Raw genomic sequence first — 13,335 nt, forward strand, 5'->3', positions numbered from 1 at the left:
TACTGCCCTGCAAGGTAACAAGCTCAACCAGAATATCCAGAATATCCAGGATTCACTTCACAGTCCAGCAAAGGACACCATTAACCTTCTCTTATAGGGTGAGAAGACACCCGAAACATTCAGTTCACACCATCAGATATAAGGAAGCACCACAGTAAATAAAGTAAATTTCTTGCTTCAGAGAGTACATGTTTCTAGATATCATTAAAATAGAGATCATCTGGGAGAGTGAATCTGTAGTTTTATTATCATGTATTGAGCATGTGCAAATACTTCATCAAAACATCACTTTCAGCTCTCAATAGTCATCAAAAAGATTACTCAAAGAATGTTTGGAGGCAATCCAAGATGATGGAGGAGTAAGTGGAAGCTACACTAACCTCCTCCCAGGACCAATCTGAAATTACAACTTAATTGTGAAGAAGTCATCTGGAATAACCAACTGAACACTAGCTAGACAGAAGCCTTATAGCCACAGACAGACATAAAAGACCACTTTGTCACAACCTGACTAGTAAAGTACTGAGACATGAAAGGGCTTGCTGGACTCCCACAAGTGGCAGCTCAAGGGACTGAGAAACAGCTCAGCAGCCAAGGGTTCCCCCTGAGAATGGCGGGGTCTAAACCCCCAACTGGGCTTCCCAGCCTACAGCAACAGAGAAGAAAGTAAGAAAACATCCATAGCTTTAAAAAGTAAAAAGCCAGAGATTTTTTTGTTTGTTGTTTGTTTGCTGCCCTGAAAGAAACAGCTGGAGATGAAGAGCTCCTAGAGGGATCACATTCAAAAATATATTGGCAACCACTTATCCTGGGCTCCAGAGAGAGGCGCAGAGAGGACTAGAGACACTAAGGAAAGTTTAAAGCAGTGGCTTTGAGGAGAGAACTGAGAGAGAATCCGACCAGGTCCCACTGTTGACTCATTCCCGATACTGCAGGCAGACCACTCCCATTCAAGTGGCATCAGCCTAAGGGGAAGCAATAGTCCTGCCCATGGGAATTAATCTGCCCCACCCTCGGTGCTTAAACCTGACTGCTTATCACAGATTGAAAAGATTAACAACTAAAGGAGACAGAGAAAGGCAGCAGATCTCTGATAGTCTCCAATAAACTGCCTATGCCCAGACTGGGACATGATCTGGCGCCACCAGGGGTATATCCAGGAAGTGCAGATAAATCAAGGAAGCAGAAACAAACAAGAAGAGTCACAAAAAAAGAGGAGACAGAGAAACAACCCCCTAGCAAAACGAAAAAGGGAATCCCCAATATGTGTGCTAAATGAAATAGAGGTACGAAAACTATCAGACATGAAATTCAAAACATGGCTTACAGGGAAGCTCAATGAGCTCAAAAAAAAAAAAAAACTACAAAAAACTCCTGGGAAACTATTATAACAAGGAACTTACTGAGAATTACACTAGCATGAAAAAGGACATAGAAGATATAAATAAGAGCCAGGAGGAAAGGAAGAATACAATTTCTGAATTGAAAAATGCAGTAGAAGGAATCATAACCAGGCTACAGGAAGAAGATTAAATCAAAGAACTGGAGAACAACGTAGAAAAAAATTACCAGACAGTGCAACAACAACAATAAAAATAAAAATAAAAAAAATGAAGAGGTTTTAGGAGAGCTGCAGGACAACATGAGACATAATAATATCCATATCATAGGAAGAAGAGGAGAAGAAAAGGAGCAAGGGATAGGAAACCTGTTTGAAAAAGTAATGACAGAAAACTTCCTTAATCTGATGAGAGAAAAAGTCATGTAAGTCCAGGAAGCACAGAGCGTCCCAATGAAGATGAACCCAAACAGGCCCACTCCAAGACACATCATAATTAAAATGGCAAAACTCAAAGACAGAGAGAGAATCCTAAAACAAAAGGAGAGAAACAGATAATAGCACACAAGGGAGCTCTGATACGGCTATTATCAGATTTCTCAACAGAAACACTACAAGCCAGAAGAGAATGACAAAAAATATTCCAAGCAATGAAAAACAAAGACCGACAACCAAGACTACTCTACCCAGCAAGGATCTCAGCCAAAATGAAAGATGAAATAAGGAGTTTCCCACACAAAAAGAAGGCCAAAAGAATACATCTCCATTGAACCAGCATTGCAAGAGATGCTAAAGGGTCTGCTTTAAGAAGATGGAAAAACAGAGAGAGACAGAGAGAAACACAGGTAAGAAAGGGGAAAATGCCAATGAGTAAATACCTATCAATAATAGTCTTTAATGTAAATTGATTAAATGCACCAGTCAAAAAATATAGGGTAGCTGAGTGGATTAGAAAGCATGATACACATATACGCTGTCTACAAGAGACCCACCTCAGAACAAAAGATCTACACACACTGAAAGTGAAGGGATAGAAAAAAATATTTCAAACAAATAGACAAGAATAAAGGAGCTGGGGTAGCAATACTTAGACAAAACAGATTTCATAGCAAAGGTCATAAAAAAAGAGAAGGACATTTCATAATACTTAAGGGAACAATCCTTCAAAAAGATATAACCCTGGTAAACATATATGCACCTAACATAGGAGCATCCAAATATATAAGGAAAATCTTGAAGTACTTTAAAAAGGATATTGACAGCAATACACTCATAGTAGGGGATTTTAACACCCCACTGTCAACAATGGAAAGATCTTCAAAGCAAAGAAACACCAAGGATATTGAGGCATTGAACAACACTCTAGATCAAATAGACTTAATTGATATATATAGAACTTTTCACCCCAAAGAAGCATTCTTTTCAATTGTACATGGAACATTTTCAAAGGTAGACCATATGGTAGGACACAAAACCACCCTCAAAAAATTGAAATTATACCAAGCATCTTCTCAGATCACAATGGCTTGAAACTGGAAATCAACCTCAAGGAAAAACCTCAAAAACATTAAAATTCATGGAGAATGAATAACATACTATTAAATAATTAATGGGTTAACAATAACATCAAGGAAGAAATCAAAAAGTTTCTGGAAACAAATGATAATTGACATGCAACAGCCCAAAACCTATGGAACACAGTGAAGGCAGTCCTGAGAGAAAAGTTCATAGCAATACAGGCCTACCTAAAAAGGATAGAGGTATCCACATAAAAATTCTAACCCTACAGCTACAAGAACAAGAGGAACAACAACAAAGCCCAGAGTAAGTAGAAGGAAGAAAATCATCAAGAGTAGAGCAGAACTAAATGACATAGAGACTAAACAAACAATTCAAAATATCAATAAAACCAGGAGCTGGTTCTCTGAGAAGATAAATAAAATCAACAAGCCTTTAATCAGATTCATCAAGAAAAAAAGAGATAGGACCCAAATAAACAAAATCAGAAACAAAAGTGGAGAAATCTCAACTGATATCACAGAAATACAAAGGATTATAAAAAATTACTATGAACAACCATATCACAAGAAATTTGACAACCTAGATGAAATGGACAAATTTTTAGAAACATATAATCTTCCAAAACTGAATCAAGAAGAAGTAAAAAGCCTGAGAAGACTGATAACAACTAGTGAAATTGAAGCAGTAATCAAAAAACTACTGGCACACAAAAGCCCTAGACTGGATGGCTTCACAGGTGAGTTTTACAAAACATTTAGAAATAACTAACTTCTACCCTTCTCAAACTATTCCAAAATAAATCCAAGAAGAGGGAAGACTCCCAAACTCTTTCTATGAAGCCAGTATTACCCTAATTCCACAACCAGGTCAAGACAAAACGATGAAAGAAAACTATAGGCCTATATCACTGATGAACATAGATGCTAAAATCCTCAACAAAATATTGGCAAACCAGATCCAGCAACACATTAAAAGGATTGTACACCATGATCAAGTGGGATTCATCCCAGGGATGCAAGGATGGTTTAATATTTGCAGATCAATAAAAATAATACACCACATTAACAACAGACAAAAATTACATGATCATATCAATAGATGCTGAAAAAGCATTTGATAAGGTCTGACACCCATATATGATGAAAATACTCAGCAAAATGGGAATAGAGGGAGCATACCTCAACATCATAAAGGCCATATACAAGAAACCTGACGCAACATCATACTCAATGGGCACAAACTGAAAGCATTCCCCCTAAGATCAGGAACAAGACAAGGATGTCGACTCTCTCCACTCCTATTCAATATATTGTTCGAAGTTCTAGCCACAGTAATCAGACAAGAAAAAAAATAAAAAGCATCAAGTTGGAAAAGAGAAGTAAAACTGTCATTATTTGCAGATGACATGAGAGTGTACATAGAAAACCCTATAGACTCCACGAAAAAACTACTCGAACTAATAAGTGAATTTTACAAAATAGCAGGGTACAAAGTCAATATGCAGAAGTCAAAAGCATTTCTGTACACCAACAATAAAATATCAGAGGTAAAAACTAGAAAAAAATTTCTATTTACTATAGCAACAAGAATAATAAAGTTCCTAGGAATAAACTTAACCAAGGAGGTAAAAGACCTGTACTTGGAAAACTACATAACGTTGAAGAATGAAATTAAGTAAGATATAAATAAACGGAAGCATATACCATGTTTATTAAGGATGGGAAGAATCAACATCATTAAAATGTCCATACTACCCAAAGCAATTTATAGATTCAAGGCAATCCCTATTAAAATTCCAGTGACATATTTTATAGACCAAGAACAAATACTTCAAAAATTTATATGGAACCATGGATACGGACAACAGGGAGGGATATGATTGTGGGAGAGGGGGTGGGCTGGGTGGGGGAGAGAAATGGGGGAAAATGGGACAACTTTAATTGAATAACCAAAAAAAAAATTAATTTTTTTTTTTAGAGAAATGGGAAGGGAGGGAGAAAGAGAGGGAGAGAAACACCGATGTGTGGTTGCCTCTTGCATGATGTGTGGTTGCCTCTCGCATGCCTGCAACCCAAACATGTGCCCTGACTGGGAATTGAACCAGCAACACTTTGGTTTGCAGGCCGGTGCTCAGTCCACTGAGCCACAACAGCCAGGGCTCAAGCCTTTTTGATTGGGATTCACAGACTTAAATACAGGTGTTTTCACAACATGCATTCCTGAAAAACCTTATATTCTGTAAAAAAACAAACAAACAAAAAACCACGTATTAAAAATGGGCTTGTGGAAAAATAAAGTTAGAAATAAATGACTAAAAGCCCATGGAACTTTGCATCCTTTACATACACGCACCGTAAGGGTCTGAGTCATTAAGAAAAGGTCAAATTTAGCTCAACAAACTAAATTAAAAAGAAAGGGTACAATCTGCTTTAGAATAATCAACATCATCAAAATGGCCATACTACCCAAAGCAATTTACAGATTCAATGCAATCCCTATTAAAATACCAATGGCATAGTTCACAGACCTAGAACAACTACTCCAAACATTCACATGGAACCAAAAAAGACCCCAAATAGCCAAAGCAATCTTGAGACAGAAGAACACAGCAGGAGGAATCACAATACCAGACATCAAAGACTACTACAAAGCCACTGTGATCAAAACAGTCTGGTACTGGCATAAGAACAGACATATAGATCAGTGGAACAGAATAGAGAGCCCTGAAATAAACCCAGGCCTTTATGGTCAACTAATATTTGATAAAGAAGGAAGGAACATAAAATGAAGTGAGAAGAGCCTCTTTAACAAATGGTGCTGGGAGAACTGGACAGGGACGTGCAAAAAAATGAAACTAGACCACCAACTTACACCACACACGAGAATAAACTCAAGATGGATTAAAGACTTAAATGTAAGCCATGATACCCTAAAAGTCCTAGAGGAAAACATAGGCAGGAAAATTTCAGATATCACACGTAATAATATCTTCATGGATACATCTCCTAAGGCAAGAGAAATAAAGGAAAAAATAAACAAATGGGAATGCATCAAACTAAAGAGTTTCTGCTCAGCAAAAGAAAACATTAGCAAGATGAAAAGGTAACCAATCATATGGGAAAACATATTTGCCAATGATATCACAGACAGGGGACTGATCTCCAAAATATATAAAGAGCTTATACGACTCAATATCAAGAAAACAAACAACCCAATTTAAAAATGGGCAAAGGACCTGAATAAACACTTCTCCGAAGAGGACATATAGAAGGTCCACAGACACATGAAAAAATGCTCAGCATCATTAGCCATCAGGGAGATGCAAATAAAACCACAAGGAGATACCACTTTATGCCAGTCAGAATGGCCATCATCAACAAATCAACAAACAACAAGTGCTGGTGAGGATGTGGAGAAACGGGAACCCTACTGCACTGTTGGTGGGAATGCAGACTGGTGCAACCACTATGGAAAACAGTATGGAATTACCTCAAACAACTAAAAATGGAACTACCTTTTGAACCAGCGATTCTACTGCTAGGATTATACCTGAAAAATCCTAAAACCCTAATTCAAAAGAACTTATGCACCCCTATGTTCATTGCAGCACTGTTTACAATAGCTAAGTGCTGGAAACAGCTTAAGTGCCCATCTGTAGACGAGTAGATCAAAAAACTATGGTACATTTACACAGTAGAATACTATACAACAGAAAAAATGAACTAACTCCTACCATTTGCAACAACATAGATGGAACTAGAGAGAATTATGCTTAGTGAAAGAAGCCAGGCAACAAAAGATAAATACGATATATCATCTAATACAAGGAAACTAATGAACAACACAAACAAATGAGCAATATATTGAATCAGAGTATGTAAACAAGGAGCAGACCAACAGTGACCAGGGGAGTAGGGGGAGGGAAAGACGTGGGGTAAGAAGGGGAAGGGTCTAGTCAAGGAACTAGTACAAATGACCCATGGACATGGACAACAGGATGAGCATTGACTGTGGGAGAATTGGTATGCAGGTTGGGGGGAAGTAATGGGGGGGAAAGTGGGACAACTGTAATAGAAAAACAATTTTTAAAAACTGAAAAAAATAATTTTCCTTTTGTGAACATATTTATGTTAAAATCCATTGTAGTAATTTTTTTTTTGATACTCAAATTATCGCATCATTGGTTAGTTGGGAGCCCTTCAAATGAACTCTTGAGTCCTTTTGACATGATACCAGTTGTCTTTGCTTACTTCCTTGCTTTTGGATAAAAGATGTTTCTAAGTCATCTTGAACATTTTCTCCCTAAGACCTGATATTAGCTATTTAGCCAATGACTATTGGTTCCTTTTAGAAGACATGGTATTCATAGTACACAATCAAGCATCAAGAGTAATCTTAGCTACTGAGTTCATCATTCTTAATAGCTTTTTGTGAGTAAGGTGTAGAAATGTATCATGAATCCACACTAAATTTTCAATTCAAATTTAGTAATTTAGGAGGTTCATCTATTTATTGGATTTTATATTAGTATCTTTTTTCCCTTATGCTGAAAAAAAACAACAAGGTTCTTCATGACATGATCAAAATTAATCATTTTAGCCAACTATATGTATGATATATTTTCAACATAAGAATACAAATAGTATGAATCCTGAAAAATATTAAGATTCCTTTTTGTCTTTTAGATATGTCCTACCTAGGATAGATATACAGTGCTAAGTTGATGTGCCTTAAATTCACTTGAACTATTTTGTTTCAGTATGGGTAAACTACCAACTTCATACTCAACTTGTTTCATTTTTCTCTCAATTTCTTAGAATTGTTTTTTAATGTTGATTTAATAATGTCTCATAGTTAAGAAAAAGTTATATATATAATTCCAAAATCAAAACTGAATCAAGCTATACTAATAAAATTCAAGTTTCCATATCTGTTCCCTCCATTCCCATATAGGGAATGACTTTTTTAAAAAATCAGTTTGAGTTTTTTTCTTTCATTAATTTTTTTTTTTGGAAATAATAATTTTAATCTATGTAAGCATAATTCATTCCCAAATGTATTAAATTCTGCCAGTTTTTGCTGTCATGACATTTTTTATTTTTTTCATGAACTCTGTACTACCTCAAAAAGTGACTTATCATTTAATGAGTTCAATTAGCATATACAATCTAATTGTGATACTTATTTAATACAGTACAATATATAATCAACACTGTATCACCTAGAATTGTCAAACTGTTCATGAAAGCCTAAAAAAACTATAAAACAATTAAGCTATTTTAAACATGTAATAGGTAGTCCTCATAAAGCAAAGCTTAAATATTTAGTTTTCTGGAACTAATATATTTCCATAAGCCTTTTAATCTATAATTTAATAGATATAGTTTACTAAGGGAAGCCAGATACATATTTAGCTTCTCTTTACATTTAATTAAAAATTTTAAGAGCATGTAAGCTATAATTCAGATGCAATTTAGCCATAACACCATATCAAGATCTTGTAAATAATAAGGAAAGAGATATTTAAAACATTATTGCTTAGTCTTATGAAATGGTGTATTTTAACCTAATTGATACCAAATAAAAGTGTAGACTTCTATTTATAATGTTTCCTATACTCTTAAATGGTACTGCTTGGCAAGTAAAACAGGTACTGATATAATTTTTTTCAATTAGTTACAAACATTCTAATTTGTTAATCAATGCATATATTTCTGTTTAACTACTTACTACACTACTTTAGAATTAATCCTCCTATGGAAAGTAACCGTCCCAAGTGGAAAAAAACATTGCAGAGCTTTATCTTTTCCATAAAGATTTTCAAGTATTATAGGAACACAAATTCATGAAAAAACTAATGAAAAATTTGACAATTCATCTTTACAAATTATGAAATAGAAAGAAATGTGAACAAATGTTACTTTATATTTCTCTGCTTAACATAATATTATACAGTGATGCCTCAGCTAATGAGTGATCTGGCTGATGAATTTTTTGGCTAACAACGATTTTTTTTCACTGTTTTTCGGACTCAGATAATGAATGTTTTAGTGTGGATGTGCACACTAACATAAAGTAGCAAACATGAACAGTTGGGCCATTCCAGGAGCTTATCTTTTCCATCTGTATGTGTGTGACATAGAAATGTGATTCCAGAACAAATTATTTTTGTTAGCTGAGGTATCACTGTACTAAGAATACTAAGAACTATTCTATTAATGAGCTATTTTCTAGCTTTTTCAAGTATGGGACACAACTACAATTCTATTAGTGAGGAGAAACGAATACTCAATTTTAGGTAACTCAAAAGAAAAATGGGAAGCATAACAAGATAAACTTGCCTTTGGCTTTTAAGATTCTACACTGTTTACCCTGAAATGCCAGATTCAACAATAACAACAAAAGATTACAGCAGCAAGCCACCATTTCACCATATATTAAGAATTTTGAAAGAGGCAATAACTTTTTATTCCCTCTCAATTCATTCTGTTTTATCTTATTTTTGTTTTCCTTGTTTTGTTTCCTTTGTTGTTGCTATTGTTGTTGTTGTTGCAGACAGTTCAAGGCTTGCCCACTGTCTAGGTTCAGCTTTTCTCATGGTGATCTCAATCTTTGTTGCAGTCATAGTAACATAACTTCACTTTACATCAATCACACCCCATAATTTCACATTTTGATGAAATGCCTTCTCTCCTTCTAATACAATGTGCACATTTAACAATGTACTATTTGCTGCCACCTGACTAAGTTCTGGAAGTGAATTTTTAGCATACACTGAAATGGTGACTTCACCCCTAGTTTGATGCCAGTCATGTCTACATGGAACAACTTTTTTCCCAGCATCCTTTGCAGTCCACATGTATTTTCCTATTGTACAGCCCTCTTGGGCTAAAAATGTATTAAAATCAGAAGTTTTTCTTCTACAACAGCTCCAGTATTTCATCTCTTCATGGAAAATAGGTACTCCAGAATGATATACACAGACTTCTTCTAGACTCTGTAGGCCCTGGTATGTCTTTGAATACCTGCCATTTTTACATGAGGTCCCAATCTTAATTTCATCAGTCTTCATCTTTATTTCTTTCATTCCCTGATGATAGTTTAAGTTTATTAAGAGCTTGTTTAAGAAAGGCAGATACTTTTAATTCCAAATTTGTCATTGACTCATCTGGGCTTGGCCTCTTTATTGCTTCAACTGGTTTAGGGGCTTGAATGATGTGCTCCTAAAATTTGGGTTTCAATTCAGATAGTTCTTTCTTCTCAGTAGTCTTGACTTCAGGTTTGAGTGGCTCAGGTGACTTTTCACTATTGTGTCTTCTTGATGTACAACCTACAATGCTTAAAAAATAAAAAATAAAAATCAGTTGTTCTTTTACAGCAAGACCAACCCTTTAATGCATCATGAAAGACTGGAACACCTGGATGGTATGTGCAAGCATCATTGGAATTGGTCTCGGGATCTAAGCACTGACCGCAGCCCCGGTTGTAGGACAGCAGGGCCATGTATTTCCCCACCAGTACAGGTCAGGCCCAAACACCAGGACCGCAAGACAGTGCATTTACAATTCCCCCACTCACCACCAGTCTGATGGCTGGGCCACAGCCAGCTTCCGGAAACCTTTCATTCATTTTTTTAATATAAGCAAATATATTCTATCTCATATTGTTTATTGTTGTCAACTATACTTTAGTATATCAATTTGGTTGGGCCACAGTGCCCAGATATTTGAGCAAGCATTTTCTGGGTGTTTCTGTGACAGTGTTTTTGGATGAGACTTACATTTAAATTGATAGACTTTGAGTACAGCAGATTGCCTTCCATAATGTGGGTGGGTTTCATCTAATTAGCTGAAGGACTGAATAGAACAAAAGACTGATCCTGCCCAAGCAAGAAGGAATTCTGCTAGAAGACTGAGACTTGAACTCCATAAATGACTCTTTCTGGGTCCCCAATCTTCTGGTCCCTCTGCAGATTTTGAACTTGCCAATCTCTATAATTTCTTGAGTTAATTCCTTAAAATAAATCTCTTTCCACATATCCTATTGGTTCTATATTTCTGGAAACCCTAATACAGTAGTATTCATTATTATGTATTATACATTATACATTAAATGTTTCATACTATATGTTGTATATAATATGTGACTATTATATATATATTACATATGTATTCCCCATCATTTCTTAAATAACAGGTAGCATACTATGCACATTGCCTGTACCTTACTGTATTCTAGAGATCTTTCCACAGCAGTGTATACAGATCTTCCTCATTTCTGTCTACATCAAGTAGTCCATTATGTAACTATGCCATTTATTCACCAGCCTTATAGTGATAATCAATTGGGCTGATTCCTATTTTTTAATTACAAATGTTGCCACAATAAATTACCTTGTGCATCAGTCATTTTATGTTTTTGCCATTGAATCTTAATAGATACCTAAAAGTAGCATTGCTGGGTCAAAAGTCAAGTGCATATGTAATTTTCCTATATATTACCATATCCACCCCCACTGGAGTTAAAGAACTTTTCATTCTACCAGCAATTTAGGAGAGTACCTATTTCGATCCAGCCTCCACAATAGACTGTGAGTATCAAATAATGATATTTCTAAGGGCAGTTACTTTTTTTAAGTGTATTTTATTGATTATGTTGTTATAGTCATCCAATTATTTTCCCCTTTGCTCACCTCTGCCCAGTACCCCCCCCCTTAGTTCATGTCCATGGGTCATGCATATAAGTTCTTTGACTTTACCCTTTCCTATGTTATTCTTAACTTCCCCCTGTCTATTTTGTACTAACCAATTATGCTTCTTAATCACTGCACCACTTCCCCATTTCTCCCCCTTCCCCCTCCCGACTGATAACCCTCCAAATGATCCCCATACCTATGATTCTGTTCCTATTTTGGTTGTTTGCTTAGTTTGTTTTTGTTATTTTTTAGACTCCGTTGATGATAGTTGTGTTTGTTGTCATCTTAATGTTCATAGTTTTGATCCTCTTTTTCTTAAGCAAGTCCTTTTGACATTTCATATAATAATAGCTTGGTGATGATGAGCTCCTTTAGCTTTACCATGTTTGGGAAGCACTTTCTCTGCCCTTCCATTCTAAATGATAGCTTTGATGGGTAGAGTAATCTTGGTTGTAAGACCTTGCTTTTCATCACCTTAAATACTTCTTGCCAGTCCCTTCTTGCCTGCAAAGTTTCTTTTAAGAAATCAGCTGATAGTCTTATAGGCACCCCTTTGTAGGTAACTCTCTGCTTTTCTCTTGCTGCTTTTAAGATTCTCTCTTTATCTTGAATCTTTGGCGTTTTAATTATAATGTGTCTTGGTGTGGTCCTCCTGGGTCTAGCTTGTTTGGGACTCTCTGTGCTTCCTGGGCTTGTATGTCTATTTCCTTAACCAAATTTGGGAAGTTTTCCTTCATTATTTTCTCATATAAATTTTCAGTTTCTTGCTCTTTTTCTTCTCCTTCTGGCACCCTTATGGTTTGGATTTGGCACGTTTAAAGTTGTCCCAGAGGTACCTAAGCCTCTCCTCATTTTTTTCAATTCTCATTTCCTCATTCTGTACTGGTTGACTGCTTTTTTCTTCCTTATGATCCAAATCATTTATTTGAACCCAGGTTTCCTTCCCTTTATTATTGGTTTCGTGTGGATTTTCCTTCATTGCATTTAGCATAGCCTTCACTTCTTCCTTTATGCATCTGCCATACTTAAGCATATCTGTCAAGTCTGTGAGCACCTTTATCACCAGTGTTTTGAACTCTGTGTCTGTTAGGCTGTCTATCTCCTCATTTGTTATGTTGGCTATCTCCTCATTGCTTAGTTCTCCCACTGGAACCTTGATCCGTTCCCCCTTTTGGGACATACTTCTCTGTCTCCTCATCTTGAAAGGATCCTGTGTTTGTTTGCCTTTGTGTCTTAGGTAGAGCAGTCACACCTGTTACATTGTGAGGGACGGAGCCTTAGGTATTAATCAGTGGAGGGTGACCCGTTTCACCGAATTGTGGTGCTATGGGGGGAAGGTAGGTTCCAAGAGAGAACAATGTTGCCTGCTCAGCACTCGCCCCTTTTCCAGGCACTTCTCCCACTTCCGTATGGGACTGGAGCCTCTGTAGCTGTTGCCCTGGCTGTCATTCCCAGGGTAGGTGGGTCTGTGGATGTTCTAGGACCTTGGGGGCCCTTTAAACAAGCAGACTCTGCTGAGAGACTGGCAGTCTCTTCCTCTGCCCCAACCAACACTGGTTTACAGTCAAAGGCAATGAGGTTTAATTTTCCCCAGTTTTGGGACCATGAGCTGCTTGGTCTGGTCTGGTGCTGCGAGGGCTTCCCAGGTGTCACTCCCAACTTTTTAAAACATGTGACTGCACTTTCTGCTTCTGCTGCCACTGCTGCTGCTGCCACCACACCCCATCCTCTCCAACCTGGCTCCACCCCTCCTACCTGTCCGGATGAGTATTTCTTCTTT

General features: G+C 36.7%; 1 pseudogene; it reads right to left on the reverse strand.

Annotated features, from left to right (window-relative positions):
* Positions 1-9,356: 9,356 nt before the first annotated feature.
* On the reverse strand, positions 9,357-10,363 carry LOC150002816 (cysteine and histidine-rich domain-containing protein 1-like; annotated as a pseudogene).
* Positions 10,364-13,335: the final 2,972 nt, after the last annotated feature.

This window comes from Furipterus horrens, unplaced genomic scaffold, assembly GCF_987537825.1.
Source record: "Furipterus horrens unplaced genomic scaffold, mFurHor1.1.pri manual_scaffold_8, whole genome shotgun sequence".
Classification (NCBI taxonomy): Eukaryota; Metazoa; Chordata; class Mammalia; order Chiroptera; family Furipteridae; genus Furipterus; species Furipterus horrens.